This window comes from Gopherus evgoodei, chromosome 7 (assembly GCF_007399415.2).
Source record: "Gopherus evgoodei ecotype Sinaloan lineage chromosome 7, rGopEvg1_v1.p, whole genome shotgun sequence".
NCBI lineage: Eukaryota > Metazoa > Chordata > Testudines > Testudinidae > Gopherus > Gopherus evgoodei.
Genome location: NC_044328.1, coordinates 2,610,604 through 2,627,152, shown reverse-complemented (window position 1 = coordinate 2,627,152; position 16,549 = coordinate 2,610,604). Strand labels below are relative to the sequence as shown.

General features: G+C 64.8%; 1 protein-coding gene across 3 annotated transcripts in view; it reads right to left on the bottom strand.

The window, feature by feature from the left end:
* KCNIP2 (potassium voltage-gated channel interacting protein 2) overlaps positions 1-16,549 on the bottom strand; it is a 127,494-nt gene that overhangs the window by 36,597 nt on the left and 74,348 nt on the right. The gene's annotated exons all lie outside the window — the stretch shown is intronic.

Genomic DNA, 16,549 nt, shown 5'->3' with positions numbered 1-16,549 from the left:
TTGCCTCCTGCCCCGGCGTATCGAGCGCCCGCCTGCGATGCCTGTCACGGGCAGGCAGGCGGGGCGAGGACACGTCTGGGGGTGAGTGCGCAGATCTCCCGGGCACAGGGTAGGGGCGGGCAGCTGGTTGACACACTGGAAATGATTCCTGGGGCTCTCAGCTGCCCAGCTCCAGCACTGATTGCCAGCTCCATTAGCTGTGCCCATGGCCAGCCTCTGGTGCGCGCTGCCCCATCATTTCTGAGTGCCAGCCAGGCATGCCGCAGGCTGGACTCGGCCCACCAGGCAGCGCGTGGCCAGAAACTACCAGCGAGATCATTGCGATTATTTAAACAGGAGCTGCCGAGTGCCAGGCAAGCTAGCCAATGGGCGTGGCAGCAATATACATAGCCACGCTGGCATGAGACTGCAAGGGCACACCAGCCGCAGGCTCCAGGGCGCAAGCGGCACGCCAGCCAGGGGTCAGGAAGAAACAGCCCCTGCAGGGGGGAGTTTGGTTCAGCCAGGCGCATCCTGCCTCTCTCAGATGCATCCGGCAGTGGCCATTAGCAGGCAGCCGTGATAACACTGCCAGCAGCATGGCACAGACAAACCGCCGTAGTGCTCGATTCAGAGCTCCAGTAGGCTCTGCCCTCAGTCATGCAGAGTAGCTACAGAGCAAAAGGAGGTTGATATTATTCCTATTTTGTTGGTGGGGAAACTGAGGCACATAGTGGCGCAATGAATTTCCTGAAGTCGCCTAGCTGGCCAATGGCAGATCAGGGATTGGGAGCTGCCAGGCACCAAGGCCATGCCATGCCCCATCTACTAGTGACCTTATGCCATGTTCCAGCTGCCCAGTTAAGGATCAGAGCCGGGCATGGCCAGAGCGACGGGGCTGACAGCGCTGGTTAAATGTGGGATCTGTCTGCATGGCCCCACGAATGGCAAGCTCCCCACTTAGCCGCAGCTCCCCCCTTCGGGGGCCGGTGGGGGGTGGGGAGCACAGACCCTGGAAGTGCCTGCCCCGGCGGAGCTGGGTCAGGCGACACTGAAAGGTGCTGCCCTGCGTCTAGCCCAGCTGTAAGGCCGGGTTAGTGACACTGCCCCAGGCTAGACACAGCCCTGGGGGGGGCGGCCCCCAGTAGCAGGAGCCAGCGACTCTCCCCACAGAGGGGCCCGGGCAGAACAGATTAGAGAGCACTTGAGCACAGCCCCTTCCTCTCCCTGGGGCATGGTGCGGGGCCTCGTTTAGCCCTGCTCCAGTTAATTAAAATCACTCACTAGTCAAGCGTCCGGGTCAAAACCAGGATGCGCCTCCCTGTCCTCTGAGCGTCCGGCTCCTGCAGCTGCCCCCAGCCTGGTGCTAGCACCCGGTAACAGGGACATGGAAAGCGGGGGGCGGGGGGCCAAGCATCCGCCGCACAGACTGGTGGATAGACTCGCTGCAGGGGCTTGTTCCACAGTAGCGGGGAAGGCCCCGGCGGGCGGCCCCAGCTGTCTCCCCAGCGCTGCGCCTGGCTCATAGGGAGCTGTCCTGGGCTGGGCTCCCCCGTCTCTGGCCATCGCCCGGCTGCACTCTCACACTAACCAGAGGTCCTAGCCCAGCCCGGGGGACGCCCCCGAGGGGCGCTCTGGCTAAGCACCCAGAAGTCCCTGGTCCCAACTTGTGGCCCAGTTTGAATCTGCAGAGACACAGGCCAGAACCTTCCAGTGCAGCTGTCTGCCCCCCACCCCCACCCCTCTGCTCTGCCCCCCGGCGTCACCGGCCCAGCCCGAGAATCCCCCGCCCTCCTGCTGTGGGTGTGGAGGGTGCTGGCCCACAGACTGCCCAGCTCCCCTTCGCTGGCACAACCGGCGGCAGGTACAGAAGCCCCGGGTCAGGGATGGCCGACAGGACAGCCAGGGCACGGGGCCACACCGCGCCGTCTTCTAAGGGCAGGATCCAGCATCGCTCCCAGTGGGGCCCAGCCCACCACACCGCAGAGCCCCACTTCGGCCTGGCTGGGGATGGACGCATTGGCTGGGAGCAGCCGGCTGTCACAGGGATCGTCGCATCCCAGTTCTCCTGCGGCGGGGAGGGGGCCTGTCACGAAACGCACCTCTTCCCTGGGGGAAGGCCAGCTGGGGGGGGGGGTCACAGCAGAGCCTGCGCCCTGGCCATCGTCCAGCAGAGATGGGGGGAGGGGCGACCCTTTGGACAAGCCCTGCCTGGGGTGCACGGTGCAGTCCGACTGGCCAAAGGTGCCTGGCACTGAATGCATGCCCGGCCCCACAGCTCCAGGCACAGGGGGGCAGGGAGAGAACCTCACCAGACCCAGCAGCTCTGGTACTATGTGGATCTGAAACGTAACGTCCCCCTGCACCCTGCTCACAGGAACAACAGCTCACACGTTCATCGGGCATGGTGCACGTGAGTCGTACCCTGAGCCCATGAGCAGACTGGGTGCCAGGGCAGTGCCTGCTTCCATCTCCTTAGCTCCAGCCATAAGATGCCCACCACTCACAGGCAGCCACCTCTGAGCTGGAAGGCAGCAGCTGATTAAGAGCCCCATTGGAGTGTCCCACTCAGGTCCCCACAAGGCCAAGCTCATACCCCAGCCACACGGATAGATCGGTGCATCCCAGTCACCCACAGGTCGCTCACGGGAGCTCTGGCTCGCACCTTTGGGGGACAGAGGGGGAGGGGAGCTGAACGGGATCCCAGTTCGAAGCCCCGATGCCCTAGCTCAGCATTGGGCGCTTTCGGCCAGCGGTGCCAGCTCAGCACGCCTGCAGGGGTGGGGAGGGAGCAGGGCAGGCTGCATCGATCGGCCAGAGGGGATGGCAGGGCCCTGGCGCTCCATTAGCATCCTGAAGCCATTAGCTGTATTATTTCACCCGCCGACGCGATGCAGCCGGGCTCTCTGTGGTCACAGCGACGCCCTGGCAGGGCTCGTAAATAAGGCCTGGGGGGAGGCGGCCAGTCGGGGGGGTGAGTGCCGGGGACAGGAAAATTTGCTTGAGGGGAGAGGTGGAAATTTGTCCCTGGAGACAGATATAAGTGGCTGCGTGCCTGCCGGTTACTGGCGTCTGCTGCTGCTGGGGAAGGCAGGGGCCGTGCAGAGCCGGTGAGACAGGAGAGGGAGCAGCAGGGGGCGCTCGACAGGCATCGGGGTGCCCCCCACCCGGGATTGCAAGTTAAGACACAGGGGTGCCCCCCCGGCATGAATTATGGTTCACTCCACCCTGGGCCTCAGAACACTGCACAGCTGTGGAGACACTGGGGGGCACGATTCGCCTGAGGTCACACAGCTGGGCAGCCGGGGGAACAGAACCCAGATCCGTCGCCACCCAAGTGTATGCGCTACCCACTGGGCAACACTGCCCGTCTGTCAGGCCTCCGTCTCCCCAGCCATGGGTCGGAGTCAGGGAGCGTCAGGGCCTGGAGTGACTTTGCAAGTGCTCTGAGATCTTCAGACAGAAGAGGGGAAGTCCTGGGAGAGGGGCACAGTATGGCCGCCAGCACCCTCCCTGGGCTAGGAGCCCCGACCCCCCGTCGCCGGCACAGCCCTGCCCCCTGCACCCCATCATATGTCCTGACATCTGCACCCTTAGCCCATAGCGCCCCCCCTACAACCCACAGCTAGGGGCAGCGTCTCCGGGGCTCAGCCCTGCCAGGCCCAGAGGCGCCAGGCTACGAACCACCAGGCCCAGTGATGCTGGGGCTAAGAACTGCCAGGCCCAGGGGCACCTGGGGCTACGAACCGCCAGGCCCGGAGGTGCCCAAGGCTCTGACCCAACCTGGCTAGCCCTGGCACCAATTAAGCCCTGGGGCCAGGCCTGCAGCTGCAGGTTCCTTTCCCTGCCCCCGGGGGAAGTGGGGAGCCATTCAGCACTGGGGAATGGGGGGGCTGTAGCGAACATGGGACAGCAGGAGCCGGGGGCGGAGGGTGGCAAGCGGCAGGGGGCAGTGCTTTCCGGTGCTTTCGAGGCAGTGAAAGCAAGAGCAGCACAGCGGCACTGCCCTCTCCACCCTCCAAGGGCCACCCTGGAGACTTGATCCCCAGCAGCAGCCAATTCACCGGGGGGGGGGATCTGCCCTTCGGGGACGCAGGCGGAGACACCATCACGCCGCTTGCTGCCCCTCGCTCCCTGGCCCAGCCGCAGACGTGCCCAGGACAGGGAGCGACCCCAGGCCAGGGTAGGACCACGGGGCGTGGGCCAGCTTCAGGCCCCACTGCAGCTACCGCCCTTCCCTGCACGGGTGCAAAGGGCAATCTGCAGCCCCATCATGGCACAGGCAGGCGGAGGGCTCTGCCCCCTGAAGAGCCAGCTTCAGCCAAGGGGGGGGATTCCCCAACGACCCGGGGGACAGGAGAACAGGTTCGTGGGGCTACGGCAGCTCCCCACCAGTCGCGGGAGGGTTCGGATGCCTGACAGGGACAGCAGAACTCTCAGCTACTGCCCTAGGGCTGGTGGGAACCCCCCTCCTGTTGCCATGGGGACACCGCCAGGGGGACACCCCCTCCTGTCACCATGAGGACACCCTCTCCTGTTGCCATGGGGACACCGCCAGGGGGACACCCCCTCCTGTCACCATGAGGACACCCCCTCCTGTCGCCATGGGGACACTGCCGGGGGGACACCCCCTCCTGTCGCCATGGGGACACCCTCTCCTGTTGCCATGGGGACACCGCCAAGGGGACACCCCCTCCTGTCGCCATGGGGACACCCTCTCCTGTTGCCATGGGGACACCGCCAGAGGGACACCCCCTCCTGTCACCATGAGGACACCCCCTCCTGTTGCCATGGGGACACCCTCTCCTGTTGCCATGGGGACACCGCCAGGGGGACACCCCCTCCTGTCACCATGAGGACACCCCCTCCTGTCGCCATGGGGACACTGCCGGGGGACACCCCCTCCTGTCACCATGAGGACACCCCCTCCTGTCGCCATGGGGACACCGCCGGGGGACACCCCCTCCTGTCGCCATGGGGACACTGCCGGGGGACACCCCCTCCTGTCACCATGAGGACACCCCTCCTGTCACCATGGGGACACTGCTGGGGGACACCCCCTCCTCTCACCACAGGGACAGGAAGAGGCTTTTCCCAGGGCATGGCCCCCTTGACGAGGCCAGATGCAGGGAGCAGCTGCACGGTAGCAGAACAAGAGATGCAGGCAGGGGGCTGAGGCTGCCCCCCCCTCCAGTGCCCCGGAGCCTTCGTTCCAGCTCTGGCTATCGCAGTGCGGAGCAGCCTGCGATCGATGCTGTGACTTTGGTGCTGAAACTCGGGTTTGGGCGTCCGGCCGAGGACACTGCTCCCCCCTCCTGTTCAATTCACTGTTAATAACCAGCAGCCCCCTCCCGCCTTCACTCCCTCCAGCTCCACCATGTGGAGTCAGGGCGGCTTCAGCCACAGAAATCAAACGCTGGATGAGGAGCCAGGACTCCTGGGTTCTATTTCCAGTCCTGGCATAGACTCGCTGAGTGACCACGAGCAGGCTCCATCCCTCCAGGCCTCAGTTTCCCCACGGTGATGGTGATTGTGACCTGGCAGGGCTGCGGGTCGGGATGGAGAGGCGCTGGCAGAGCTGGGGAAGGCGGGCAAGCCCAGAGCTGGGCTAGCAGGGGGCTGCGGGTCGGGATGGAGGGGCGCTGGCAGAGCTGGGGAAGGCGGGCAAGCCCACAGCTGGGCTAGCAGGGGGCTGCGGGTCGGGACGGAGGGGCGCTGGCAGAGCCGGGGAAGGCGGCAAGCCCAGAGCTGGGCTAGCAGGGGGCTGCGGGTCGGGACGGAGGGGCGCTGGCAGAGCTGGGGAAGGCGGCAAGCCCAGAGCTGGGCTAGCAGGGAGCTGCGGGTCGGGACGGAGGGGCACTGGCAGAGCCGGGGAAGGCAGCAAGCCCAGAGCTGGGCTAGCAGGGAGCTGCGGGTCGGGACGGAGGGGCGCTGGCAGAGCTGGGGAAGGCGGCAAGCCCAGAGCTGGGCTAGCAGGGGGCTGCGGGTCGGGATGGAGGGGCGCTGGCAGAGCTGGGGGTGGAGTCCAGGGCTGAAATTGTCAGGGGGCTGGGGGAGCCCATGGGGCGATCAGCGGAGCTGGGAACAGACAGGAAGAGGCCCGTGCTGGCTCAGACGGGAGCAGCAGGGGAGCTGCACTGAGGGGCCGTGGGCTGTGAGGGGCGAATGGATTTAACCTCAGACTCACTGTCCCCCTCTGGTGGCTGCTCTGGAGAGGAGACGAGTGGCCAGAGCAGCACCAGGTAGTGGGGTGCGTGGCCATGGGGCCCTGTCTGGCTGCAAGGACCCGAGTGCGGGTGGGGCTTGGTGCCAGTTCCCAATGGGAGCTGTGGGAGGCAGGACTCCTGGGTTCTCTCCCCAGCTCCGCCCGACTTGCTGCGTGACCAGGGGCCGGCTGCTTCCGGCTCTGTGCTGGAGATGTCCATTGAGGCAGTGCCAGGCAGTGCTGCGTGTTGCTAGCACGGGGCCATGTGGGCAGATTGAGCAGGTTCCAGGGAAATACTAGATGGCTTCTGGCCCTCAGATAGCAGCTGTTCTAAGCCACCCACCCCTGGCAAAGGACACCCCCGAGCCCACTCCCCCATAGAACTCAGAGGGGGAGTGGGGCTTGGTAGGGGGCTGTGGCCCCATGGGATTCCTAGGTGGAGCGGGGCTCTGCAGAGAGCTCCCGAGGCTGGCATAGAGGTGGGGGCATGTGCCACTGAGACAGGACTAGCCCGGAACGTCTCTGCAGCACGGCTAGCTGCTCCCAGGCCAGCCTGAGCCCACGGGGCGGCTGGCTGGGGAGGGACGTCTCAGACACGACCCTGGCCGGGTCACAGCTGCAGGCTGCTGAGCCAGAGCTTGGGAGGTATCCCAGGCTACAGAAAACTCAGGGAGGCTACAGAATCATTAGCCCAGCCAGCCTGGCACCCGGCACCTGCCATCCAGACCATTAGCCCAGCCTGGCACCCCACTGCCTGGACTGGCTCAGGCCCAAGGGCCCGTCTCCGGCCGTGCCCACTGCTTGACACGCTGCACTTGACCATTCGCACACCCGGAGCAGCCACCCCTGGCTGGCCTCAGCTGCAGGACTTGATGCAGTGAGGCTCCTGTGGTGGTGAGTTCCACAGGCTGGCACTGCACTGAGTCAGGAAGCCTGTCCGTCGATCGTCCACCAGGACTGGACGCAGCTCATCAGGGGCCGACGAGGGGTGGGGTGGTTGTATCATACTCTCCCACCCCCGATCCTGGCTCACTCACACCTCCATGGGGTCACCAAGTACGGAGCTCAGACCCCCCCTGCTCCCGCAGCCCAGGCCCCGCTTCTGCAGGCAACCTAGGTGAAGATCCACCAGCACGCAGGGGCTAGGACACACAGCAGAGCAGTTCCAAATGCACCCAGGGGAGGGAAGGGGGGTCTCACACTCATGCCCTAACCAGCCCTCCACACCCCTAGGCTCTGCCTCGAGGCCATGTCGGTGCCGGCACGGTGAGCATGGTCCACATGTCTACACACCAGCGCACCCAGCTCTGGGGGGCCGTGGGGCCAGTCCTGGGGGAGGAGCCCCACTGCCAGAGGGCACCGCCCTGGAGAGCAGATTGTGGGAAGTGCATGAAGCCCTGGGCCAGCCCCCCACTGCAGGTCACCCTGAACTCACCGGGGCCTTGGAGACAGCCCAGCCCCCGCTCCTTGCACCTCCACCCCAGAGAGAGCTGAGCAGCTAGACACCTGCAGCCCACTCGCCCCACCTCGCCCGTCCTGCCCAGGGTGGGCAGCATCCCCTGGGCCTGGCACAGGCTGGCTACAGGGTTCGGGATTCTCCACCCTTCCCCAGCACCCGAAACGCATCCCTCACACAGCCCCACGACCCTATCGCCCGCGTGGGCAGACGGACACTACGTAAGCCCAGGCCCTCACCCATCAGTCCCTGCCTTTGCCGTGACTCTGGCGGGGATCTGCCCGAGTGCCCGACCGCATGGGGGCCCTGCCTGTGGGGCCCAGCGTCTCGCCCTGCTCTGGGTTGTGAGCTTCCTGCTCGGAGCAGAGCCCCTCGCCTTCTCTTGGGGGCTCAAGCCAACTCCCAGCCCCAGGGCACCGAGGGGCTTGGGCACCTCCCATACTGCTGGGCACTGCCGGACCCTGGCTGGTCAGGCTGTCCCCTGTCACCCCATCATCCGTCCCTCCCACCAAGTGGCCGGTGGGTTTCGCTAGCCGAGGCTGGCCCGTGCCCCGGCGCTGCCCCCGCCGCGTTACCTTCCAAGGAGACAGGTTCAAAGAGGCCGAACTGCTCCAGCACCTTGACAAACAGAACCAGCACCACCAGCACAGCAATCACCTCCAGCCCTTCCAGGTTCATGGTGAGGGGAGCTCAGGGCATGGCCCCCCGACTGGCTCTCTCCCCCGGCGCCCCGATCAGCCAGACGCCACGACCACCGGGATGCGCATCTCCACGGAGCCGCCAGCCCTGCCGCGGGGGCATCAGCCTTTTCCCCTCCTCCTGGGGGGCCCCGCCATCCAGAACCCCACGGCGGGGGTACCCCACTGTGCCAGGCAGGGGGTGTTTGGGGAGCTGGGCAGAGTTGGCCGGTCCTAGGCAGCCCAGAGGATCTGTCCAACTTGCTAGAGCGGGGCTGGAGGACGTGTGAGAGTAGAGAGGGAGTGAGGCATCGCCAGGGAGGAGTGCGGGGGGGTGGGGGGAGCCATGCCCTCCCATTTCAATGACACCACCTCCATCGATTTGCTTAATGCAGTTGCTAAGCAAACGGGCCACAGATATTAAGAGGATCTCAGCTCCCCTCTGGGGACACTGGGTTAAACAGCCACAGGGAGGGAGGCTCCGGTACATCCTCTGTGCCCCTCCAGAGTGCTGCTCCCAGCCAGCCGTTGGGGGGGCCACGGACCCCCGCCCCCCGTGCCATCCTCTGCCTGATACCTGCCCTCAAGGAGGAGAGCAACATGCCACCTAGGCTGGGGGCTAAGACTGTGCCAGCCTGCATGCAGGGGGCATAGGGACAGTTCAGGGTGGGGGGGTCTGCACCCTTCCCCCCTTGCCTTGCTGCCCCCCCACAAGTTAGTGTGTGTCAGACGGGCCTCCAGAGCCCCAAGTTCCACTGCAAACAAAAGCCAGGAATCCTGCCCTGCTCCGGGGGGCACCCGAACTCGCCCAGGGCTCACGGCCGGTGCCCAGTGCAAAGGCCTCGGCTCACCAGAGCCTGCACCGTCCAGGCTCGATCCCCACACGGCCCCATCCGGCAGAGAGCGAGGGAGAGGAGTCAGCTCCTGGGGCTCACGGTCCAGCCCCTTGAACCTCCCCGACCCCCGCTGCCTGCTCTGGACACTGACCCACGGGGCCCAGCCCCTGGCAGGGGACGGACCCTGCTCTGAGATTTGAGGAGCGTTCCCTGCCAAACTATGGCCAGAGCAGGGCAGCTGGGTGCAGCAGTACCGATGCTCGGCTTTTCCATGGCAGAGAGGGCATGGAGCCAGCCTCGGGATCCCCTGTAACTGCAGGGGAAACTGAGGCATGGAGCAGGGACGTGGCTCCTCGGCCAGAATCACCCCGTGTGGGATGGAACCCAGGAGTCCTGGCTCCCAGGCTGGTGCTGTGGGCATAGGATCACCTTCCCCCAGGCAGCACAGAGGGCAAGTCTCTAAAGGGTCAGCGCCCAGTTTAATGCAGGGCCGGCTGCGTCCCGCGCTGGAGGGCTCAGGGGAGCAGTGGGGCTGGGTCAGGGTGAGGGGAGTTGGGGCAGGTTGTAGCTAGTATGGGCTGAATGTTCAGGGTGATTCTTCTTTTAGCTGAATGGGATCAACTCCCCCCAGCAGGGAGTGGGGCCGGGGGGCCGAGGTCACGGTGACTTTGGGCAGCAGGATCTGGCCAGCTGCTGAGAAGCGGCTTTGCTAGACGGTGCTACCTCCCCGACCCAGCCGAACCTGGGTGCTAGGACAGCTCCCCGGCGTGCCGACCTTTTCACGGGCCACCTCGGGACAAAGGCACCAGGAAACCAACGAGACACCGGAGCTACAGCCAGGATATTCCCATCCCCTGGACAGACAACCCAACCCTGCTCTCACACACACACACACACCCCTCCCTTCCCAGGTCGTCACCACCCCAAACACCCCGAGACGTCGGTTATCTACAGCCAGGTGCTCAGACACCACAGAACATGCTCCAAGGAGAAAGTCCTGGATACTCACCCTAACACACACAAACCGCCGTCACCGAACGAGGACACCACCAGAGAAGGAGATCGCATCATGGAACGGGCCACTCAGATACCCCAAGAGAACCTGCTTCAGTACAGAAATAAAGCCCCCCTCTGACCGCACACTCCTAATTCTCACCTACCACCCCACACAGGGTATCAACCCCTTAATGCCAACCCAGGCTTGTAGATGGAGAAACCCACTTGTTGTGACCCAGCTGGTCTGGCTCATAATTGTCTGTAGCTTTGTGAATCCGGCCCCGTTAAAGCCCCAAATCCGCCTGTCGCTGGTCGGCCTTCCCCCTGTGTGCACAGGAGAAGTGCGACCAAGTCGGGACCCCTTGTCCCTAAGCTGCCATTTGTCACGGAGCCCCTGGGCAATGCTCTGGAACTGCTCCCCACCGAGCCAGGCAGGACTTTGGGAGCCTCCTCTCCCTTGGAGCAGACTTGTTCAGGGCAAGAAGCTCCCACGGCTTCACCTCCTGGGTCTCTCCTTGGAGCATTCAGCATCCTCTGCCCCTCCGTGCGCTTCCCACAGCGAGTCCACCCAGCGGGGTCCTGGGGAAGCCACAGGGTCCTGCACCCCCACTTTGCAGTCAGACGTGACTCTCAGCCAGCCAGTAACACAGAGGTTTATTCGATGACAGGAACAGGGTCTAACACAGAGCTTGTAGGTACAGAGAACCGGACCCCTCGGCCAGGTCCATTCTGGGGGGCAGTGAGCCGGACCCCCAGGTCTGCCCTCCACCCTTGACCCCAGCCAGCTCCAGACTAACAACCCCTCCCAGCCCCTCCTCTCTGCTCAGCCCCTTTCCCGGGCCAGGAGGTCACCTGATCCCTTTATCTCCAACACCTTCAGTTGGCACCTTTGCAGGGGAGGGGCCCAGGCCATCAGTTGCTAGGAGACAGAGTGCCAGGCATTTAGGTGCACTGGCCCTTTGCTCTGCCAGATACTTAAGAACTGCCATGGGGACACTGAGGCACCAACACAGTATTTAGAGAAACATTAAGAACATTCCCAGTTCATCACACCATTAACGATTAGTTCTGCGATCAGCGCCGGGTGCCTGCCCAGACAGGGGCTGAGACGGACCCCCTACACCAGGGGGGCCACCACGCTGCAGTGTTGCCATTCAAATTTATCACAAGGGGGCGCCCTTTCTCCACACATCACTGAGTGGGGTGGCGGGTCTATGGGGCTAGAAAACGGGCCCCTCCCAAGGCTGGCTCCACCCTGGCCCCATGCAGGGCGCGGTAGCCAGGTCCTGGCCGGAGAGCGCTCCCCCTGGTCACCGACGGAACAAGCAGCCCAGGCTTCCTATGGCATCCGGCCTGCAGCCCCTCCTGAGATCCCGCTGCCCACTGCTCTGCCGGCGCCCCTCACTCCCGACCCGCAGCCCCTGCCGGCCCAGCCCTGGGCCCCCACAGCTCTGCTGGCGCCCCTCATTCCCGACCCACAGCCCCTGCCGGCCCAGCCCTGGGCCCCCACAGCTCTGCCGGCGCCCCTCACTCCCGACCCGCAGCCCCTGCCTCCCCAGCCCTGGGCCCCTATAGCTCTGCCAGCGCCCCTCACTCCCGACCCGCAGCCCCTGCCGGCCCAGCCCTGGGCCCCTATAGCTCTGCCAGCGCCCCTCACTCCCAACCCGCAGCCCCTGCCGGCCCAGCCCTGGGCCCCTATAGCTCTGCCAGCGCCCCTCACTCCCAACCCGCAGCCCCTGCCGGCCCAGCCCTGGGCCCCCACAGCTCTGCCGGCGCCCCTCACTCCCGACCCGCAACCCCCTGCCAGCCCAGCCCCCCGACACCTCTGCCGGTGCCCCTCACTCCCAATCCACAGCCCCCTGCCGGCCCAGCCCCTTCCCAGGCCTGATGGTGCCCCTCAACCCTGACCCGCAGCCCCCTGCTGGCCCAGCCCCCTCCCAGCTCTGCCGGTGCCCCTCACTCCCAACCCACATCCTCCTCCTGGCCCAGCCCTGGGCTGCCCCCCACTCTGCTGGTGCCCCTCACTCCCAACCTGCAGCCCCCTTGCTGTTGCAGTCATTGCCTCTCCTTACATTTCCAACAACCCAGGCTGTGGCCAGCTGTGCAGGGGGGATGGAAAGCGACCAGACTCACTGCACGTGGTTCCTGGCTGGCTGAGATCTACCCAGAGGCCATTGCAGCTGCAGGCCCCCACCCCCCCGGCTCTGACAAACACTGGGCTGGGGCCACGCTGCCAGGCAGACTCAGTGCCTTGCCCATGGGCCCGCTGGTGCCACGGAGCCTGCAAACAGCCCCTATTCAGTCCTGCCACCAGGACCCAGTGGGGGCGGTTCAGGGCCTGGCAGAGGCCCCCCCGTCCCCTGTTCAGGGAACACCCCAAGTGCAGATGGACAAGGCAAAGCTCCACGCACACAGCAGCAGGAAGGGGCTCCGGCTCCTGCTGCCTCCTTGGAGCAGAGCAGCCTCCCTGCCTGTCTCTGAGGCTCCCCTTGCAGCCCACGACCTGCCCTCCCCAAGCCTGGAGAGCCAGCGATTCACCCCTTTGTGCTGGATCCATGCCAAGGGCTGGCGGCTCCCGGGGGGCAGGGACCATGTCCATCTGGAGCGCACTGTGCCATGCACCCCACCGGCTGCGTGACAGACACAGCAAATCTGCTTGGCTGCAAGCCCCCTCCATCGCACGGGGCAGGCAGGCAGTGGAATGGCAGGGCGTGCCCAGGCAGGGCAGGGGAGGACGCTGTCAGGGCAGCACACGCCAGGCTGCTCCCTTGGGTGCCTGCTCTCAGGCTGTGTTGCTTCGATCGCCCGCAGAGGAGAGTCCTGACTCATGCAATAGGAAGCATCTGCTCCCAGCATCTCTCCCCTCTCCTACAGCCTGGGAATCCAGAGAGACAGATGGGCGAACCCAGGCCCCGCAGGCAGGGCAGGGGTCGAATCATCGGGCACCTGCCCCTGGCCTGGAAATTCAGTTCCACTCTCTCCCCCGCTCTCCCGCGGTGCCAGGAGGGAATCACATCCCTAGCACGATGGGATTCGCCGCGAAGGAGGCCGGGTTGTCACAGCCCGAGGGCAGAAAAGCAAAGCCCGATCCTCAGGGCCCATCTGGCCCTGCGCATCGCAGGAGGGCAGCCGGGGGTGTCCCGCCCTGGCCAGGCAGCAGTGGTGCGAGGGAAGGGAAGGTATCCGAGCGGGTGACTTGCACATAGCGGGATACTAGAGAACGACGTGAGATTCCCAGCGGCTCCCAGCCGCAGGCTGGCACAGCCTAACCAGGCGCGAGAGAGACCTCGCCGGCTCTCTGAATTGCCGCCCAACGTACTGCCTGGCAGTGAAACAGCGCCCAGACCGCACAGGCCGCTCGCTGGGCTTCCAGTGGAGGGTTTTATACGCTCACCACACCCGGCAACACGGGCTAGTGGCTCCGTTGGCCCTGATCAGCCTGGGAGACCCAGGGATCCGGCTTAGCAATGCATTTCCCAGGACCTGGGGAGCACGTCGTAGGCGGGGGGGTCAGAACGTAGTGGCTGCTCAGTGGTGATGGCTGGCGAGTGCCGCGTGGACACCTGCCTATTGGGAGCCAGGCTGAGAACTAGCAACTCGCATCACACTGATGGCCCCCGGGACTGAGCCCTGGGCTGGGCGCTGCAGGGATGGGATAAGACAGGCAGACATGGAGCGCCGCCCTAGAGGTGACGTGCCCTGCACCTCCCCAGCCCCATTGTACTCACCCTTAAAGGAAAGGGTGTGAGATCATTAATGGGAACGGCGCAAGGCTACAAATCTCTGGGCACACCAGCCCCCTCTGGCTGCCAGCCCTACCAGAGCCAGCTCAGAAGGATGGGGACAGGGAATGGGGGGGGGAGATAAGAAGCCCCTTGGGGCGCCCAGTGCACCTGACCCCTCCAAATACCCATTTCCAGGCGAATGAAACGAATGCAGATGTAGGTCCCGCCCCAAGGGGCTACCAGCCAAGAGCAGCCTGGGGCTGGCGCAGGAGAACCCCAGAGTAAAAATGACGGAGCCAGAGCCCTCGCCAGCCTGCCCCAGCCACGCCACAGCCCGGTTTGGGACGGGGGAAGCCGGGATGCAGGCCGAGGGGCTGAGCACTGCCCGCAGGCAGGGCAGCCGTCTCCACGTAAGGGCAGACAGCCCGCGGCCAGTTCCCTCCGCCAGAGTGGGGCATTGCCAGGGAGCTGCCCTCGCCGCACCACGGCACAAACACAGCGGGCCGGGGAAGCCCTTGGGATTCGCAGACCCAGCCCCAATGTCCCCCGCCAGATCCCCCTGTGCCCCCCCCGCTACCTTCGATGCCGCTGATGATCTTGAAGCACTTGGTGGTGAACCAGTAGGAGATGAGGAGGAGGATGACGATCAGCGAGGCGTAGAGCAGGCTGTCGCTGTGTGGGGATGCCCTCTCCATGGCTCCATCCCAGGCGCCCGCCCCGGTGCCCCCCGGTGAAAGCACCCCCGTGCCAGCGCGGGCGCCGGGCTGGGACTCGCTGCCTCCCTGTGAAGGGGTCAGGAGCGACACATGATAGCCGAGCTCCCAAACCAATTACCGTAATTGCTCTCATCTAACACACGGCTCCTGTCTAAAAATAACCGCCCGGCCCAGGGGAGCCCGGCACTGCCAGCGAGCACAATGAGAGGGGGCCGGCCTAGCCCCTGCCAAAGAGCCAGCCCTGCCTCCTATTCAGTGGGCCCCATGTCAGGACTCCAGACCCTTCGCCAGGGAGACCCCCCAGCCCGAGACAGTTCACCACCAGCCTGGTCCTCTGTGCGCTCCCACCCATCCCCAGACCTCTCCCCCCAAGACACCTCACCCTCTGGCCTGGCGCCTCCCAGCCCTGTGGGATGAGTTCCCCAGGGCACGTCCACACTGCAAACTCAGCCTCAGACCGAACCCCTCTTCTGCCTACACGCCAATCACACTAACCCAGGCTCGGACCCAGGGCCTCACGGGGGCAGAGAGTCCGACCCTGAGTCAAGCCGGGACCCAGGGTTCAAGCCCTGTTGCTTTGCAGTGCAGACGCAGTCTCACTGGACCCGTGCTCTGGGAGTGTGCTGAAAGTATCCCACAATGCCCCGGGCCGACTTCCTTTGTCCTCGGGCCAGCTGTGTTCCCGCGCTGCCCCACGCACAAAGGGCTCGAGTGGCCCCGTTCTGGGAGGGTGCTGGGTGTCACAGAGTGTGGGGGAGTCAGGGCCCTGCACCCCTCTCCCTGTGATTCACCGGGACTCTCAGCCAGCCAGTAACACAGAAGGTTTATTAGACGACAGGACACAGTCCCAAGCAGAGCGTGTAGGTACAACCAGAACCCCTCAATCCAGTCCTTCTGGGGGGTTCAGGGAACTTAGACCCCAGCTTGGGGTTCCCTGCGTTGCACCCCCCCTAGACCAAGACTGAAAACAAAACCTCCTCCAGCAGCTCTCCCCCCACTCCCCAGCTCCTCCTCTCCTTTGTCCAGTCTCCCGGGCAGAAGGTGTCGCTTCTCCCAACCCCCCTCCTGGCTCAGGCTACAGCTCGGGTAGCTTCCTTCAAGGGAAGTTCCTCATCCCCAATGTAACTCCCCTGCAACATTCCCAGGTCAAATCCGCCTGCTCCCTCATATTGGGAAATCTGGGATGTGGGTGGTTGAACTTGTCCCTGAATAACGCTGTGTAGACGCTGGAGCCCCAGGCTGGGGTCTGGGCTCAACAGTTCCACACCTGGGGTTACAGAGGAGTGAAGCTGCTCACGCCCCAGGTTAACAAACCCAGGGTCTGCTCCCTCGAGCTCTGCTAACCCGGGGCTTGCACTGCAGTGTAGACAGACCCTCCGAGGCCCTGTCTTCACGAGGTGCATTCAGAAGTGGAGTTAGTTACCCCAAGGCCGGATGCTAGTGAGGGCAGGGCAGGCTGTGGTTGCCACATGAGTTACAGGGCAGGATAAACCCTGGCCCCTCCACAGTCGTCACCTTGAGCCGCAAATACGGGAGAAGCTAGAAACAAGCTCGGCTGTGCTGGGATTTCTCCTGGACCCGAGCTGAGCCAGCGCAGTGTTCGTGACGCTCCCGCCTGCTCTGGCGAGCTGTGGTCTCCATCCACCACCCCGACCGGGCTGGGCGCACGTGCAGAACCATGGCACCCGAGATTCTGCGCCCCGGCTGCGAACCCAGGAGTCAGGACTCAGCCCCCTGTTCCAGCCTTCCAGCAGCCCAGCCCCTCGCCAGCTGAGACTGCGCAGAGACAGCCTGGGGGCTTTGTGCAAGACTCACACACACACACACACCCCACCCCGCTCCCCATGCTGGAGGCAGATCCAGGCCCAGGGCAGTTATAGCAGACGAGGCTGAGTAAACCTCGGTGTTTCTAGGCTTCCCTCACTCCCACAGCCCCGGGCCTGTGTTCAGACCAAGCCG